At 46.5% G+C, this 15,851-nt stretch overlaps 1 long non-coding RNA gene across 1 annotated transcript; it reads right to left on the reverse strand.

Moving 5' to 3' along the window:
* Positions 1-1,209: 1,209 nt before the first annotated feature.
* On the reverse strand, positions 1,210-8,677 carry LOC137321522 (uncharacterized). The gene is made up of 3 exons (XR_010962844.1): positions 8,606-8,677; positions 5,669-5,846; positions 1,210-1,612 (listed from the first exon to the last, which is right to left on the reverse strand). It is a non-coding gene; the product is annotated as an uncharacterized lncRNA (long non-coding RNA).
* Positions 8,678-15,851: the final 7,174 nt, after the last annotated feature.

Genomic DNA, 15,851 nt, shown 5'->3' on the forward strand with positions numbered 1-15,851 from the left:
GGTGCTGTCGAAGAAGCCTTGGCGAGTTGCTGCAGTGCATCCTGTGGATGGTGCACACTGCAGCCACAGTGCGCCGGTGGTGAAGGGAGTGAATGTTTAGGGTTGTGGATGGGGTGCCAATCAAGCGGGCTGCTTTGTCCTGGATGGTGTTGAGCTTCTGACCTGCTCTAGGAGCCACAGCATTGATGGGACTGATTCACTTGAGTTTCTGATCATGGTGACCCCCCAGGATGTGGATCGTGGGGGACTCAGTGATGGTAATCCTATTGAATCTCAAGGGGTGGTGGTTAGTCTCTCCCTTGCTAGAGATGGCCATTGCCCAGTACTGGTGTGGCCCGAATGTTACTTGCCACTTATCAGCCCAAGCCTGGACGTTGTCCAAGTCTTGCTGCATGCGGATTGGACTGCTTCATTATCTGAGGAATTGTGAATGGAACTGGACATTGTGCAATCATCAGTGAACAGCCTCACTTCTGACCTTATGATGGAGGGAAGGTCATAGATGAAGCACCTGAAGATAGTTGGACCTAGGATGCTGCCCTGAAGAACTCCTGCAGCGTTTTCCTGAGACTGAGATGATTTGCCTCCAACAACACAACTACTTTCCTTTGTGCCAGGTATGACTCCAGGCACTGGAGAGTTTTCCCCTAATGTCGACTATCCTCAGGTTTACTAGAGCTCCTTGGTGCCACACTCATCAAATGCTGCCTTGAAGTTAATGGCAGTTACTCACACCTCACCTCGCAAATTCAGCTTGTGTCCATGCTTGGACCATGGGTGCAGTAAGGTCTGGAGCTGAGTGGTCCTGGCAGCACCCAAACTGAGCAGGTGGTTAATGGACCACTCCTTCCTTCACTTTGCTGATGATTGGGAATAGGCTGATGGGGCAATAATTGGCCTGATTGCTATTGTCCTGCTTTTTCTAATGGGAAATGGTTCAATATGTGGTGGGGGGGTGGTTTCTGTTACTGGCTGATTGATTCTCCTTTGTCCTTCAGTGTGATTTCTCTGCACTTACACAGCTGGTTGATGACCAAAGCTGCCCCTCGGAGGTGGTCGGTCAGCAATGAATCTGGGAGTTTGACAAATAACTTGGAATTGAAGAGGGCACCAAATTATAAACAATATTAAAAGGAACAACAGCAGCCAGGATTCAATGTGAACAGTGAATGTAAAATACGAAACAGAAAATGCCAAAGCAAACCTCACTGTTGGAATTAATGCAGCTGAATAATTCTGAATAAAGAAGCTCCACCTCACAATGCAGCAGTGTGGGTGGGAGAACTCGTGTGGGGCATTGGGGGGAATCTATCAAAATCCCAACACTGACACACGCACATGGTTAAATCCAGTGTGTACTTCATGGAACGCTCAAATTAAAGTTAAAAATAGAGTTAAGCACATCTCACTGTTTGATGTCTGGAAAGGTAACAGAACCTTTCAGAAAGAAGCTCTGTTTCATTTCTTCAAAATAAAAATTTGCATTAGCCCACGTGTGTTATACCATCCGATGTAAAAGAACTTCCTGTAAAAGGGACGATTGTCTTGGTGCAAGTCCTTCATGAATTCCCTGACACGGCTGCCATACTCTTGGTTGTCATGCTGGAAAGTCCTGCAAAACAGATAAGAATAAAGATACTTTATATTTTTATTTCAAAATATATTGAAAGGGAGATGGTCTCATCACTCCCTCTGGACTTGGTACACAGGGACACAGAAATACCCCCAAGTAATGAAAATCAAAGGATGCTCACCATTGGGAGGCCTCTGAATTCCCCCTCCCTCATTCCCTTTATTTCCCCACCCTCATAAACCTGATGACCCTCCACTCAGAAGGACTCAAGGGTCACAGCTTTGGTGACCTCCCTCCTGTCTGCAACTTCTGCCCTCTGTTATTTGCAGCCTTCTCCTCCAAGCCGACACGAGAAGGATCCATGAAAACAAGAAATAGATGCTGAGAGGGTGTGATGGTGTGGTTATAGTACTAGACTAGTAGTCCTAGCTGTAATGAGTTCAAATCCCAGTTTGGCAAATTGTGGAACTGAATGGAGTAAATCTGGTACAAGGCACAGGGGAAAAAATGACCATGAAAGTTTCCCGATTTTTGTTTAGACATAACGGGGGTTAAATTGGACAAGGCCAATAATTGGGTCTGAGTAGTGCGATCCACGACTAACCCGCGCCCGGTGATTCCTGCGCAGGCAGGACGAGACAGTGGTGGACGAAGTCAATGCCAGGCGCATAGCACCACGAACATGGATGCAGTGCAGGAAGAAGTTCAATGCTTTGACATGAGTGGTGAAAGTGAGTGAGTTCAGTTGTCAAGTGGCCTCTCTGACCAACTGCACCACAAGCCACATCCACTGCTCCACTCACTACACCCCCCATCACCCACCTACCAACAAACTCTTTCAATCAGTACTCAACTCTTCCAATCAGATGCTTCCTCTCATCCTTACACATTACCACTGTTGCAAGCCGCCTACCCACAACTCACAAGCCACTCACACCCTAACCCTAACCCTAATGCACCGACAGCTATTCAACCATGACTGGCATATCACCCAGACACACGTCCCTCTTTCTTGCAGGAGAAGGTGGCACATAACAGGAGGCAGCAAGTGGCAGTGACATTTAGGCCCTCAAGCCTGTACCGCCTTTCAATGCTATCATGGTGGACCTGTGACCTAACTCCATATACCCGCCTTAGCCCCAAATCCCATAGTACCCTTGGTTCACAGAAATCTATCAATCTCAGATTTAAAATTCACAATTGAGCTCGCATCAACTGCATGAACTTCTTCCTGCACTGCATCTATATTCGTGGTGCTATGCACCTGGCATTGATTTCGTCCCCAGCTGCCTCCCACTGACCTTTGAGAATATGTCTGGAGGGCCTCTTGCCCCGCCTGAGGATATAGGATGTCCCTCCTTCTGTCCACATCTTGCACCAAGTGCATCAGCAGAGAACCTTTTTGCATGCACTCTCGCAGGCCTGGTACAAACTCAGATCAGCAGATTGTAGAAGAGCGTTCCAAACTTCTCCCACACTTTGCGTGAAGAAGCGTTTCCTAACTTCACTCCTGCTCTTCCTGGCTCTAAATGTTAGGCTATGTCCCCTAGTCCTAGTATTCAAGTGTAGGAAACCTCCAAAAACAGTTACAAATGCATCAGCAACTAGAAGCAATAATCCAGCAATTAACCTGTAAACCGTGCAAGGTCCCTTTAAATAGCACTGGTGGGGGGGTCCTCCAGGCACTCTAAGATATGTTCAGATGGTCGCGGTTAAGACCTTGCGTTGAGTTGAGCGTTGATTTGAGCGTTAAGTCCCAAAATGGTGTCTATCACTTTAAATCAACGTTGCACATTGATTGTGTCCATTTTCTCCAAGATAGCGCCCGACTCACGTCACGCTAGAAACGCGCATGCGCAGCCAAGACGCCATTTTGGCACTTCGAGAGGCCGCGTAGCGCCGAAACAACGGGCGCTGGACGGCCCAATTTCTAGCCCACGGAGCTCACCAATGTCCTTCAGGGATGGGAACCTGTCATCTCCATCAGGTGGGTAAAATGGTCAAAGAATTCACTAAGTTGGATACAGGGAAACAATTTCCTCTGGTGGGGGAATCCAGAACTAGAGGACATCATTTTAAAATTAGAGCTCGGTTATTTAGGAGTGAAATCAGGAAGCACTTTTTCACACAAAATATAGTGGAAATCTGGCACTCTCGTCCCAAATGGCAGTGGATTCTGGGCCAATTGAAACTTTCAAAACTGAGATTGATGGGTTTTTGTTGGTTTGGGGAACAATATTGAAGAAAGGTGGGAAAATGGAGTTGAGGTACAGATCAGGCATGATCTAATTGAATGGCAGAACAGGCTTGAGGGGCTGAATGACCAGCGCCTGTTCAATTATTACTGGAAGATGAGTTCTACTAAAGTTACCAGGACAACAGCCACCTGATGTGAGTGTGTGAACATGGAGCTATGAGACCCTTGGGCTGACATATCCCTGGTGCTTTATACTTAATCGATTAATTGCCAACATAGGCAGCACTGTGATATGGTAACATGGCCCAGAGAAACAGAAGTTAATGAGCTTGTCTGGGCAATTACAGAGATCGGCAGTTGGCAAAGTGCCCTGCATTGCCCCTCTGTGATGCTGCACCAAGTGATGAGCAATAAAGAAGCTTGGAAAGACAACCTTTGAAAGTGATGTCACTAGTTCACACACTTACATTCACAGAAACCAAAGATTTTCTTCCTCACTTACTCCCAGGTTGTGGCCACGGGTCGGATTGCATTGATGCACTGTGTCATCTCCAACCATGGTGCTCTGGCAATTCTCTTTATTACTGGGAGATCTGTCCTCGAAATAAGGTCTCCCTTCACTGGAGGCCAACCAGCACATGATCACTGAGTGGGGTCATTCTGCAGCCGCCTAAAATGCAACTTCAACGGCAGCGAGCAGCTCTGAAAGAGCTGTTGTAATTGTTGTATTAATTATAATCACACAACTCTACCAAATACTGCGAATCCTTATAATAATTTATTCCCAGTCTTCATTTCTATCTCACAAAACTCCTCATACATCACATTCTGTAGTTTTAGAATAAACACTGCCACTTTCATTGATCTTTTTCTATAAGGGCCAATGCCCTGATTGGGAGTTATTGGAGTGAATGGGTGCTCACAGGAAGCACTCGTTAGGATATCACAGGCCCAAAGCTCCAGATTTTCTGTCAATAATTTAAAATGGACAGAAAAATCAAGCACTGAGGGCCCTTTAAATCCTAAACACACTCCCTCCGATCTCCACTCCTCAGAGGGAATGGCCGATCGTGGAAACTCCACTGACGATAAAATAACACCACAGCTCCTGTCGAAAGGTGTACTGACAGAGAGGAGGACACTGTCTACATCGGGGTTCATGCTGTGCAGTGACCCTCATTGACAGTGTGAGTTGGTGAATGTGGAGTGAGGAAATGACTGGGCCCAGCTCTGATGCTCTCTCTGATCAGTAAATCACACTGACGTTCATCGCCCAGACACATATGTGGAAAATATCCCCTCCACAGGGCACTGGAGGGTGGGCGGTAACACTGGAACCGTGTAATTCATGACTCTGATCAGAAGAGAGCAGATAAAGGGACATTTAAGATCACTACAGTAGAACAGAACATCTAACATCTCAATGAAATTATGTTAGATTTTGGGTGCGGAACTGATCAGAGAAAGTGAAAGTGTTTCCCAAAAATACAGAATGTGGTGCGTGTGAGAATATCTGAAATACAGGAGCCGGCCCCATTATTGTTACAATAGAGGAGTCTAATACTAATGGGACAATCCAGCAGAGAAAAGCCCAACTACTTTAGTGACAAGGTATGGATTTCACATCCTGGGATCGTGTCCTGACGAATTGTGGGTCCGCCATGTCCAGTGCTCCAGATGAACCTGAGTAATGTGAGTGTGGAGGTCCGGCCGTGTCCTCAGAAGAAGGAACTGAAGGATGTGAGACATGAACAACCTCATTACATGATCAATGTTGGCCAACGTCCCCACCTGACTGGACCAGCCCATTAATCACAGTCTAACTACAGGTTGAGTGATGTTGGAAGACAGGCAATGTAAAGAAATATCAATCACAACAAACCGTCAACTGGACTGACCTGACGTAACAAGAAAGAGCAGAAGTAAAAGTTGTTATTTCAACTGTTGGATCTTTTGGTTCAGGTGGACTGTGGACCGAAAATGGTAAATAAAGATAGACCTGGAATTCCCGTTGTATTTTGCCGTTCATCAATGATCCTTTTATCCCCCAAGGAGCAGAGACAGGAACAATTGTTTCTGCAGACAAAGAAAAACACTGTTATAGCATTCTACTGGCAGATCACCTGTGGCATTGCTCATGGTGAGTCAGGAGTTACAGGACAGGGCAGGGTGAAGATACTCACATGGTACCTTATCAAATGCATTTTAAAATCCATATCAACCACATCCACTGCATTTTCCTCATCCGTCTTCTCTGTTATTATTTGAAAGACGGTTGGTCAGGTTTGACCTGCCATTTAGAAACCTGTGCTGACTGGCCCTGATTAAATTAGGAATCTCCAAATATGGAGTCATTTCTTCCTGTATTATAGACTCCAGGTCCCAGAGCCACCGTTGAACGAGGACATTGAGTGAGATGAGTGAGACGATATTGTTGACATTGAGGATAGTGAGGAAGAGGGAGGGCTCCAACACCAGCTCAAACCCAGAGTCATTGAGCAGCAGCTCATTGAAGTGTGTTTCAGCTGAACAAATCCTGCATTAACAGTCATGACCAACAATCCCAGTCCTTCCACCCTCCAATAAACTACATCTGCCCAAACACCAACATTGATCTTCATGTCACCTGACATTGCCGGGTCACCAGCTACTACAGGAACACACTGCACACAAAGATTTCAAAAAGGTTTAGCATTTTACTGTCTTAGACAAATGTCTACAAACTAATTATCACCCAGGTGTGAGCCTATACTGCCTTTCTTAAATGTCACCTGACCTATTCTACTCTCCTACGAGATGTGCTTCCAGTGGCTTCAACATGACAGGTGGAAAGTTGCTGTGGACTCCCTGAGCCAAGAATTCCCACCGAGTCTCAAACAGGACATGGTGGTTCAGTGGTGTCCTATACACTGAGAGAGATGAGATGTATCGGCCTCCACAAGGTCCATGTGGGCTCCACCAGAGGAGTCCATTCCTGGGAAGGATACGGTGGTGTAGTGGGGCTGTTAGTAGACTAGTGATCCAGAGCCTTGGGCTAATAATCGGGAGGACGTGACCTCATATCCCACTATTGAAGTTTGAGAATTTGAATTCATTGTTTAAAATTTGGAAAATCAAAAAGCTGATATCAGAAGAAGTGACCATGAAGTTATTGGATTGTCGTAAAAATCCAACTGGTTTGCTAATATCCTTTAGGGAAAGAAATCTGCTGTCCTTACTCTGTCTCAGATATCTGTGACTCCAGTCCCACACAAATGTGGTTGACTCTTAACTGCCCTTTGAATTTGTGTAGAAAGCCACACAGTTTAAGGAAACTGGGGATGGGCAAGAAATATCAGCCTTACCCTAGATGCCCGAGAACTAATAATAAAAAAGGGGCCAGCACTCCCAAACACAAAAATTTCTTTATACGTAGAAATACATAGAATGTACAGCACAAGGACAGGCTCGTCGGCCCAACAGGTCCATGCAGGTGTTTATGATCCACACGAGCCTCCTCCCTCCCCACTTCATCTAATCCTATCAGCAAATCCTTCTATTTCTTCCTCCCTCATGTCTTTATCTCGCTTCCCCTTAAATGCATCTATGCTCGTCACCTCAACTACTCCTTGTGGTAGCGAGTTCCACATTCCAACCACTCTCTGGGTAAAGAGGTTTCTCCTGAATTCCCGATTGGATTTATTAGTAACTATCTTATATTTATGGCCCCTGGTTCTGGTCTCTCCCGCAAGACGAAACACCTTCTCACGGTCCACCCTAACCCTTTCATCATCATAAAGATCTCTATCTGGTCACCCCTCAGTCTTCTCTTTCCGAGAGAAAAGAGCCCATGACTGCTCAATCTTTCTTGATATGTATAACCTCTCAGATCTGGTATCATCCTAGTAAATCTTTTCTGCACCTTCTTCAGTCCCTCTCTATCCTTTTTATAAAATGGAGACCAGAACTGTTCACAGTACTTCAAGTGTGGTCTAACTAAGGTTCTATACGAATTTAACATAACTTCTCTGCTTTTCAGTTCTATCACTCTGGAAATGAACCCCAGTGTTTGGTTTGCTTTTTTTATAACTGTATTAAGCTGCGTCGACAATTTTCGTGACTTGCGTATCTGTACCCCCAGATTCCTCTGCTCCTCTATCCCATTTAGAATCTTATTCTCCAAGAAGTATGTAGCTCCCTTAGTCTTCCTACCAAAATGTAATACCTCACACCTACCAATATTCATTTGCCCATTACATGCCCATTCTGCAAGTTTATTAATGTCTTCCTGTATTTTTTCACACTCCTCTTTGGTATTAACCGTACCCCCCAATTTGATGTCGTCGCAAATTTTGAAATTGTACATCCACTTCCCCAATCCAAATCATTTATGTAAATGGTGAACAACAGTGGTCCCAGCACCGATCCTTGTGGAACACCACTTCCCACCTTTTGAAAAGAATTATACCCTGGGTGGCCCCCCACAACTGGGGCCTGATTGAAGCCATGACTGGGGTTGAGCACAAGGGCTTGGCATCCCACCCCTCCATGTGGGGCGACTGCCCAGATTCTGGTCACACAGGGCTAGATGGGCACCAATGAAGCATCTCAATTGGTACATTCGCACAATGGTCCCACATAAACGAGGACCCCTCCCATTGACCCCTCCAAGCTCTAGCAGGGGTGAGAGTTGGAGGGCTCCAGGGTGCAGAATCCCAGCCCAACCACCTGGAATGCCAAACATGGAATTCTGGGGCCAATGTGTCTCTCGATACAGGAGTTTCAAATAAACAGGTCAAACAGCGAAGCCTTGCTTTACATTCTGTGCTGTTACATTGAAGGAACATCGAAAGTACCTGCAGCATTCGATAAATTTGAATATTTCAAAAGTTTTTCCAGGCCGGTCTTTAATGCAGTCTTCATATCCGTCCCACTAACATCAGTTTCAACCCATTGGAAGTTTGGAAATTCCATCTCTTCATAATTCTAAGGTAACAAGAGGAAAGATATCACCACATGGCACAACTGTACAGTTACTGAAACACATCTATGTTGAGAGGACTATCCCAGGGGCCCAGGTGTGGCAGCAGTATTCATGTTCTGGATGTACTGGGCTTCAAGGAGAGTTAAGAGCTTTTGATGGGACTCCTGGCATCAACACTTCCTGATTCACTTTCCTTTCTCTCTCACTCTTTCACCCCTGGTGCTGTCCTGCACTATGGGCCTTGGTCCTTCACTTTGGGTTTTCAGTAAACATCGAGAACATTATTAAAAGCTTTCCACACTGAATAGATGCTCATGACCACGGCCAGGATTTTAGCCCGGAGCCGGGAAGGGGGCAGGGGTTCGAATTGAGGATGGGAAATCCGGAAGTATGGGTTTTCCCTGGCGCGCTTTCGATTTTGACATAAGGACGGACGCCTTTAATTTTTCTTTGCTGTCCGACAGGCCCGACTGATTGACAGGCTGGTCTCAGTGGGACGGGAGCAGAGCAAAGAAGAGGACCTCATCAGATAAGTGTTCAGGTAAGTCATAGATTGTATGGATGGGAGGGGGCAGGTGATGGGGGGCATGTGGGGACATGGAATCATTGATGGGCATGGGGGCATCGATGGGCATGGGGGCATCAGGGTGCATGGTGGCATCAGGGGTTTGGGGGCATGGGTGGGGATGAGGGTATCGGCAGGCATGAGGGTCAGCTGGGGGGGGTCGTCAGTCATCGGAGGGGTCAGGCATCAGAGGTCAGTCATCGGGGGGGCAGTCAGTTATCAGTGGGGAGATCGGGGGTCATGTGGGGATCAGTAATTGAGGGGGTCAGTCACAAGGGGTCAGTCATTGGGGGGGGTCAATCATCGGGCGTCAGTCATCGGGGGGGATCGGGGGTCATGGGGGGGTGATTGTTTGTCAGTCACTGGGGTGGGGTCAGTCAAGGAGGGCTGCGGTCAGGAATAGGGGTCATCACGGGGGTCGTAATCATTGTGGGGGTCTTGCGATCATTGGGGGGAGGTCGCTGCAGGTAGTCGTGCAGGCAGACCTGCTCCTCTGGGCCCACAAGCAGTGCCTCTCAAGCGGCATGAAGGAGAACGCCTGGGAATCCCGGCTCACACAGGTTGAAATCCCGCAGCCTCCTTGAAAGGTTTTCATGTCCAGCCAGCTTCCTGAGAGGGGGTTGGTTGCCCGCCCCTCGTCCCACCCCGGTGAAAACCGTTCCGGTCTGAAATTGTTCCAATTTTCAATCCCCTCTCCGACCCCAACCCATCCATTTTCCCATTTAAAATCCTGCCCCATGTCTCCAGGTGCGGAGTTTCCCCCTGAGTCTTTTACCACATTATCTTTTAACAGACATGTTTCAATATGAGTATCAACCACTGGGGAACAGTGTTGAAACTTTGACTTGCCTGAGACGAGTGAGCTCAGTTGTAAAGTGGACAGCAAACGATCCTTTCATCTCAAGGGAATGGGTTTGAACCCAGCTCAGGCTGACAGGATGAAGGTCTCCTCTCTCTGTCAGCTGTAAGGATCCAATGTGAAAGGAGTTTGTGGAGTTTAGACCCAGTTCCTAGAGGGGGTGGATCCAGAAGATAGAATGGCTCGAACTGTCCACTCATTGATAATCTGACTCAGAGTGGGGAAAGGATCAAGTGTTGTGGGAAATGGAAGTGTCCAACTGGTGGAGGAGTGGTTGCTCTTGTGAACTTTGGCCTGAGGTTCCAGTTGGGACTTTACTCTGCAGCTGTCTGTGTTACAGCCGGTCCAGGAGTACTTGATGCTGACTGGGACCATCTGAATTGTGGAGAACATTCCAGTCCCCAGCACTGACATCTCTTCCCCTGTCACTTCCACCACTGTAAATTTGGTGATCAGTGTAAATCTGGAAAAATTGTGTAAACTGCTATTTATGCCGTTTCTCTGAGGTTTCTGTCAAGTAAACAATGAGAGCAGGAATATAGGAACAGGAGTGGGCCATTCAGCTCCACAAGCCTGTCCTGCCATTCAATTTGATCTTGGCTGATCTGTACCTCAACTCCATTTACCCACCTTTGCTCCATATCCCTTGATACCCTCACCGAACAAAAATCGATCAGTCTCAGTCAATTTAAATTGACCCAGCATCGACAGCACTTTGCGGGAGAGAGTGCCAGATTTCCACTGCACTTTGTGTGAAAAAATCCTTCCTGATTTCACAGCAAAATGGCCTGGATCTAATTTTAAGATTATTCCCCCTTGTTCAGGATTCCCCAATCAGAGGAAATAGTTTCTCTGTATCTACCCTATCGCAGCACTTTATCATTTGAAAATCCTCGATTAGATCACCACTCAACATTCTAAACTCAAGGGAATAGAAGGCACGTTTATAAAACCTGTCCTCATTGTTCAACCCTTCAGGGCCAATAGATCCTTCCTGAGGTTCGGTGCCCAAAACTGAACACAATATTCCAGATGGGGTCTGACCAAGACTCTGGACAGCTGAAGCATCATCCTCACTTTTGAATTCAAACCCCCCTGAGATAAAGACCAACATTCCTTTCGCCCATTTGATTTATTTTTTACCTGTGCACGAGCTTTTAAATTCCTTTGCTCCTCCTCAGCTCCTGGACTCTCACCATGAAGAAAATATTCCCATTTGTCTTTCTCAGATCCCGATATAAAACTATCCATTCTTCATCCTGTCTGATGTTTTATTGTTTCTTATTGAAGAGAGAAAAATGAACTGGTAAAAATGTGCCAGCAAACGATCGATGTTAAACTTTACTTACATTGTGTTGAATTATTTGTGTGGGATGGTAACAGATAATCTGCTGGCAGAAATCAGCCACCTCTTGATCTGCTCCTGTTGCTGTAATTTGAAGCCCGAGTAGGACAGACAGAGTTAAGCAGAGTCTCAGCATCTTGGTGTCCATTCTGATCACTGTTGAACGCACTGATTGACTCTCAGGCCCTTCAGGTGGATCTGGTGTTTGAGCAGCGAGTTCAGATCTTTTTATACTGTTTTATAAAGATGATTTTGAATACAACTATCTGCAAGCTGGAGTATTAGACGCTGGAGAGAAAAGCAGGTGATATATTATGGAAATGTTGCTTTGATCCAACCTTGTGATGGATTTAGAAATCATTAACTCTCTGAGTGCCGGATCCAGGGATGTCTGATCACCCGGGGCAGCTCCCATTTTTAAAAATGTTTCCAGCTCACGCACTGTCAGGCTGAAAAACTCCCCAATAATACAGTAATAACATTGATGAAGTGTCAGGAGTGGCTTGTTCTGTGTGTTACAATTCAGCCTCTCCCAAAACTCTCTCCTTGTTCTCACTGCAAAAGACAGATTCCAAATCGAGTGACGATGCATCTGCAGGAAAGCTGGCCTTCTGTTCCAGAAGAGATACAGGGGCATTGAGATTTTCAGCACCTGAAATAAAAGAGAGGGACAAGAGTTAGCTTTTAGTGTGAAGAGGGAGCAGGGAGAGATGAGTGGTTGGTGAATGCAGCTGCAGTTTGTCATGCAGAGTGTGTAGGATGAGATACAAGTAGAAGGGGAAAGGGGGAGAAGGTGTGAAGAAACCCTACGCGATGTCTCCTCCAGAGTTACCACTCGCCACGGACATGACCCTCCCTCTGCCCGTGATGGCCAGCACATTTTCTTCCAGAGGGGACTGGGCGTGCAGGCGGTCTCTGCCTCCTCCCGTCATGGCCTGCTGTCGCAAGTTGTGCACCACCTTCTCCTGTAAGAATGTAATGTGCTGGTGACAGCCTTCGGAGGTGTTTTGAGAACGTGACTGTCATGATGGAAGAGGTCATATGTTGTGCGGAGCAGTGATTGCAGGAGAGTGAAGGGAAGCAGGGGAGGGAGTGTTGTGAGTCGTGCAGCTGTAGGTGGTGGAGGTGTGAAGAGAGAGTAATTGAGGTGAGAGATAAGATTCTTACCTTGACAACTCTAGTGAGGTCATTGAACTTTTTGTTGCATCACAGCCATGTTCTGGAAGCTATGCTCCTGGCATTGACTTGCTTTGTAACGTCTTCCCACTGTCTTCAGATCAAATTGCCTATAAGGAGTTCAGCCTCCTGGAGGGGAATAGGATCTTCCTCCTTCTGTCCTCCACCTGGACCAGGACTTCTAAAGCATAATCAGAGCCCGATAAGCAGGCCTTGCAGCCATTTATTTCTTCAGAAGCATTCCCTGCTGCCTGCAGCCTGAATGTAATTTCCCTTCAAGAGGTGCTGGCTGCCTTGAAGTGATGCCAGAGAAGCCTGATTTCGCGGCCCTCTGAAACAGGTGTGCAACCAATGAATATCAGGGGGAGCTGGCTGTTCACCTGACTTATTACTGGAAGCACCAATTTAACCAGGTCCCTTCAACCACATGAACAGACTCGTGACACGTCCCCTGTTTGCCTGTTTTTGGTCCCAATCGAATTTGTAGGCCGCCATGTTTAAAAATGGGTCTCTGGAAATCTATTTTTTTCTCAGTTGATAAGTTGGCCTGCAGTGTGGAACAGAACCATAAAGACCAGCAAGGACTGAGGTTTAATCTCCAGTCTGTGCTCAGTCATCTGATCTCAGTCAGGTGGCTGTAGTGACACAACAGTCAGTCTAATATCCCGAGTCTGGGAAATGGGAAAAGAGCAGCAGGGTTCCTGTTACTGGCGACTATCCACTGATCCCTGCTGAAAAATGTACGTGTGTGGGTGTGAGGAGAGGACAGGATTGGGCTCAGCTGTGCTGCTGTCTCGTTCCCTGGTTCCATTGGGAATAAATGAAGTGTGCAGCCCATCAGAGGAGAGCATCAGTCGGAATCTTAATGTAATCATGAGTTGCTGCCTGAATAATATGGAAAAATATGAATAATGCTGTCTGGAATGTCCAGTTACAAAGAAATTCAAGACGGTGGTTGCTTTGAGTGGAAAAGATGGTGGAAGTGGGCTGCAGGTCTTCAACCATTAGTTGACATATCTCCCCAGTAGTCTCCAGGAAGCAGTGAGGCTTTCTGAGGCAGTGAACTGCAGAGAAATACAAGCCTGTCTTATCTGTGAACCCTGGTGAGTGCACATCTGCACATAGTGAGCTTACGCCTTCTGTGATACCTCACTCCAGGAGCCTCCAACTTAACTTCTTCCAACTGCACTTCCTCTTCAAAAATTCATGTCCAGAGTGCTAGTCATCCCAACCTGGTCAGGCCTACATGAGACTGTAATTCAAACAACATGGTTGACTCTTAATATGCTCTGACATGGCCCAGCAAGCCCCTTCATTCAGTTGTACTTGCGTGTGATGAGGTGCTATTAATGTCCCAGCACATTCAACCACAGAATATAACAAGCTCATCCAAACCGATCTCAGTGTAATAGGTTTCCACATTCCACCAGTGGGTCGAAAGGAGGAGCAAAGATATTAGTGAAAGCAGGAGGTGTTTTTTTTAATGCATTCATGGATGTGGGCGTCGCTGGCAAGGCCGGCATTTATTGCCCATCCCTAATTGCGCTTGAGAAGGTGGTGGTGAGCCGCCTTCTTGAACCGTTGCAGTCTGTGTGGTGAAGGTTCCCCCACAGTGCTGTTAGGAAGGGAGTTCCAGGATTTTGACCCAGTGACAATGAAGGAACGGCGATATATTTCCAAGTCGGGATGGTGTGTGACTTGGAGGGGAACGTGCAGTTGGTGGTGTTCTCATGCATCTGCTGCTCTTGTCCTTCGATCATGGCTGATCGTCTAACTTAGTACCCTGTTCCCACGTTTTCCCCATATCCCTTGATCCCTTTAGCATTAAGAAATTTATCTATCTCCTTCTTGAATACATCTAATGACTTGGCCTCCACTGCCTTCTGTGGTAGAGAATTCCACAGGTTCACCACCTTCTGAGTGAAGAAATTTCTCCTCATCTCAGTTCTAAATGGCATACCCCATATCCTGAGACTGTGACCCCTAGTTCTGGACTCCCCAGCCATCGGGAACATCCTCCCTGCATCTAGTCTCTCTAATCCTGTTAGAATATTATATGTTTCGATGAGATCACCTCTCATTCTTCTAAACTCTAGTGAATATAGGCCGAGTCGACCCAATCTCTCCTCAGACGCAGTCCTGCCATCTCAGGAATGAGTCTGGTAAACCTTTGTTGCACTCCCTCCACGGCAAGGACATCCTTCCTCAGATAAGGAGACCAAAACTGCACACAATACTCTAGATGTGGCCTAATCAAGGCCCTGTACAACTGCAGTAAGACATCACTGTTCCTGTACTCAAATCCTTTTGCAATGAACGCCAACATACCATTCGCCTTCCTAACTGCTTGCTGCACCTGAATGCTCGCTTTCAGCAACTGGTGTACAAGGACACCCAGGTCTCGCTGCACCTCCCCTTTTCCCAATCGATCACCATTCAGATAATAATCTGTCTTTCTGTTTTTACAACCAAAGTGGATAACCTCACATTTATCCACATTATATTGCATCTGCCATGTTCTTGCCCACTCACCCAATTTGTCTAAATCACATTGAAGCCTCTTTGCATCCTCCTCACAGCTCACATTCCAACCCAGCTTTGTGTCATCTGCAAACTTGGAAATGTTACATTCCGTTCCCTCATCCAAATCATTGATATATATTGTGAATAGCTGGTGCCCAAGCACTGATCCCTGCGGTACCCCACTAGTCACTGCCTGCCACCCGGAAAAAGACCCGTTTATTCCTACTCTCTGTTTCCTGTCTGTCAACCAATTCTCAATCCATGCCAGTATACTCCCCCCAATCCCATGTGCTTTAATTTTGCACACTAACCTTTTGTGTGGGCCTTATCGAAAGCCTTCTGAAAATCCAAGTACACCACATCCACTGGTTCGCCCCTATCTCTTCTACTAGTTACCTCCTCAAAAAACTCCAGTAGATTTGTTAAGCATGATTTCCCTTTCATAAACCCATGCTGACTTTGTCCAATCCCGTTAATGCCTTCCAAGTGTTCTGTTATCACATCCTTTATAACAGACTCGAGCATTTTCCCCACTACTGATGTTAGGCTAACTGGTCTGTAATTCCCTGTTTTTTCTCTCCCTCCTTTTTTAAATAGTGGGGTTACATTTGCCACCCTCCAATCTGTAGGAACTGTTCCAGAGTCTATAG

Source organism: Heptranchias perlo, chromosome 5 (genome assembly GCF_035084215.1).
Source record: "Heptranchias perlo isolate sHepPer1 chromosome 5, sHepPer1.hap1, whole genome shotgun sequence".
NCBI lineage: Eukaryota > Metazoa > Chordata > Chondrichthyes > Hexanchiformes > Hexanchidae > Heptranchias > Heptranchias perlo.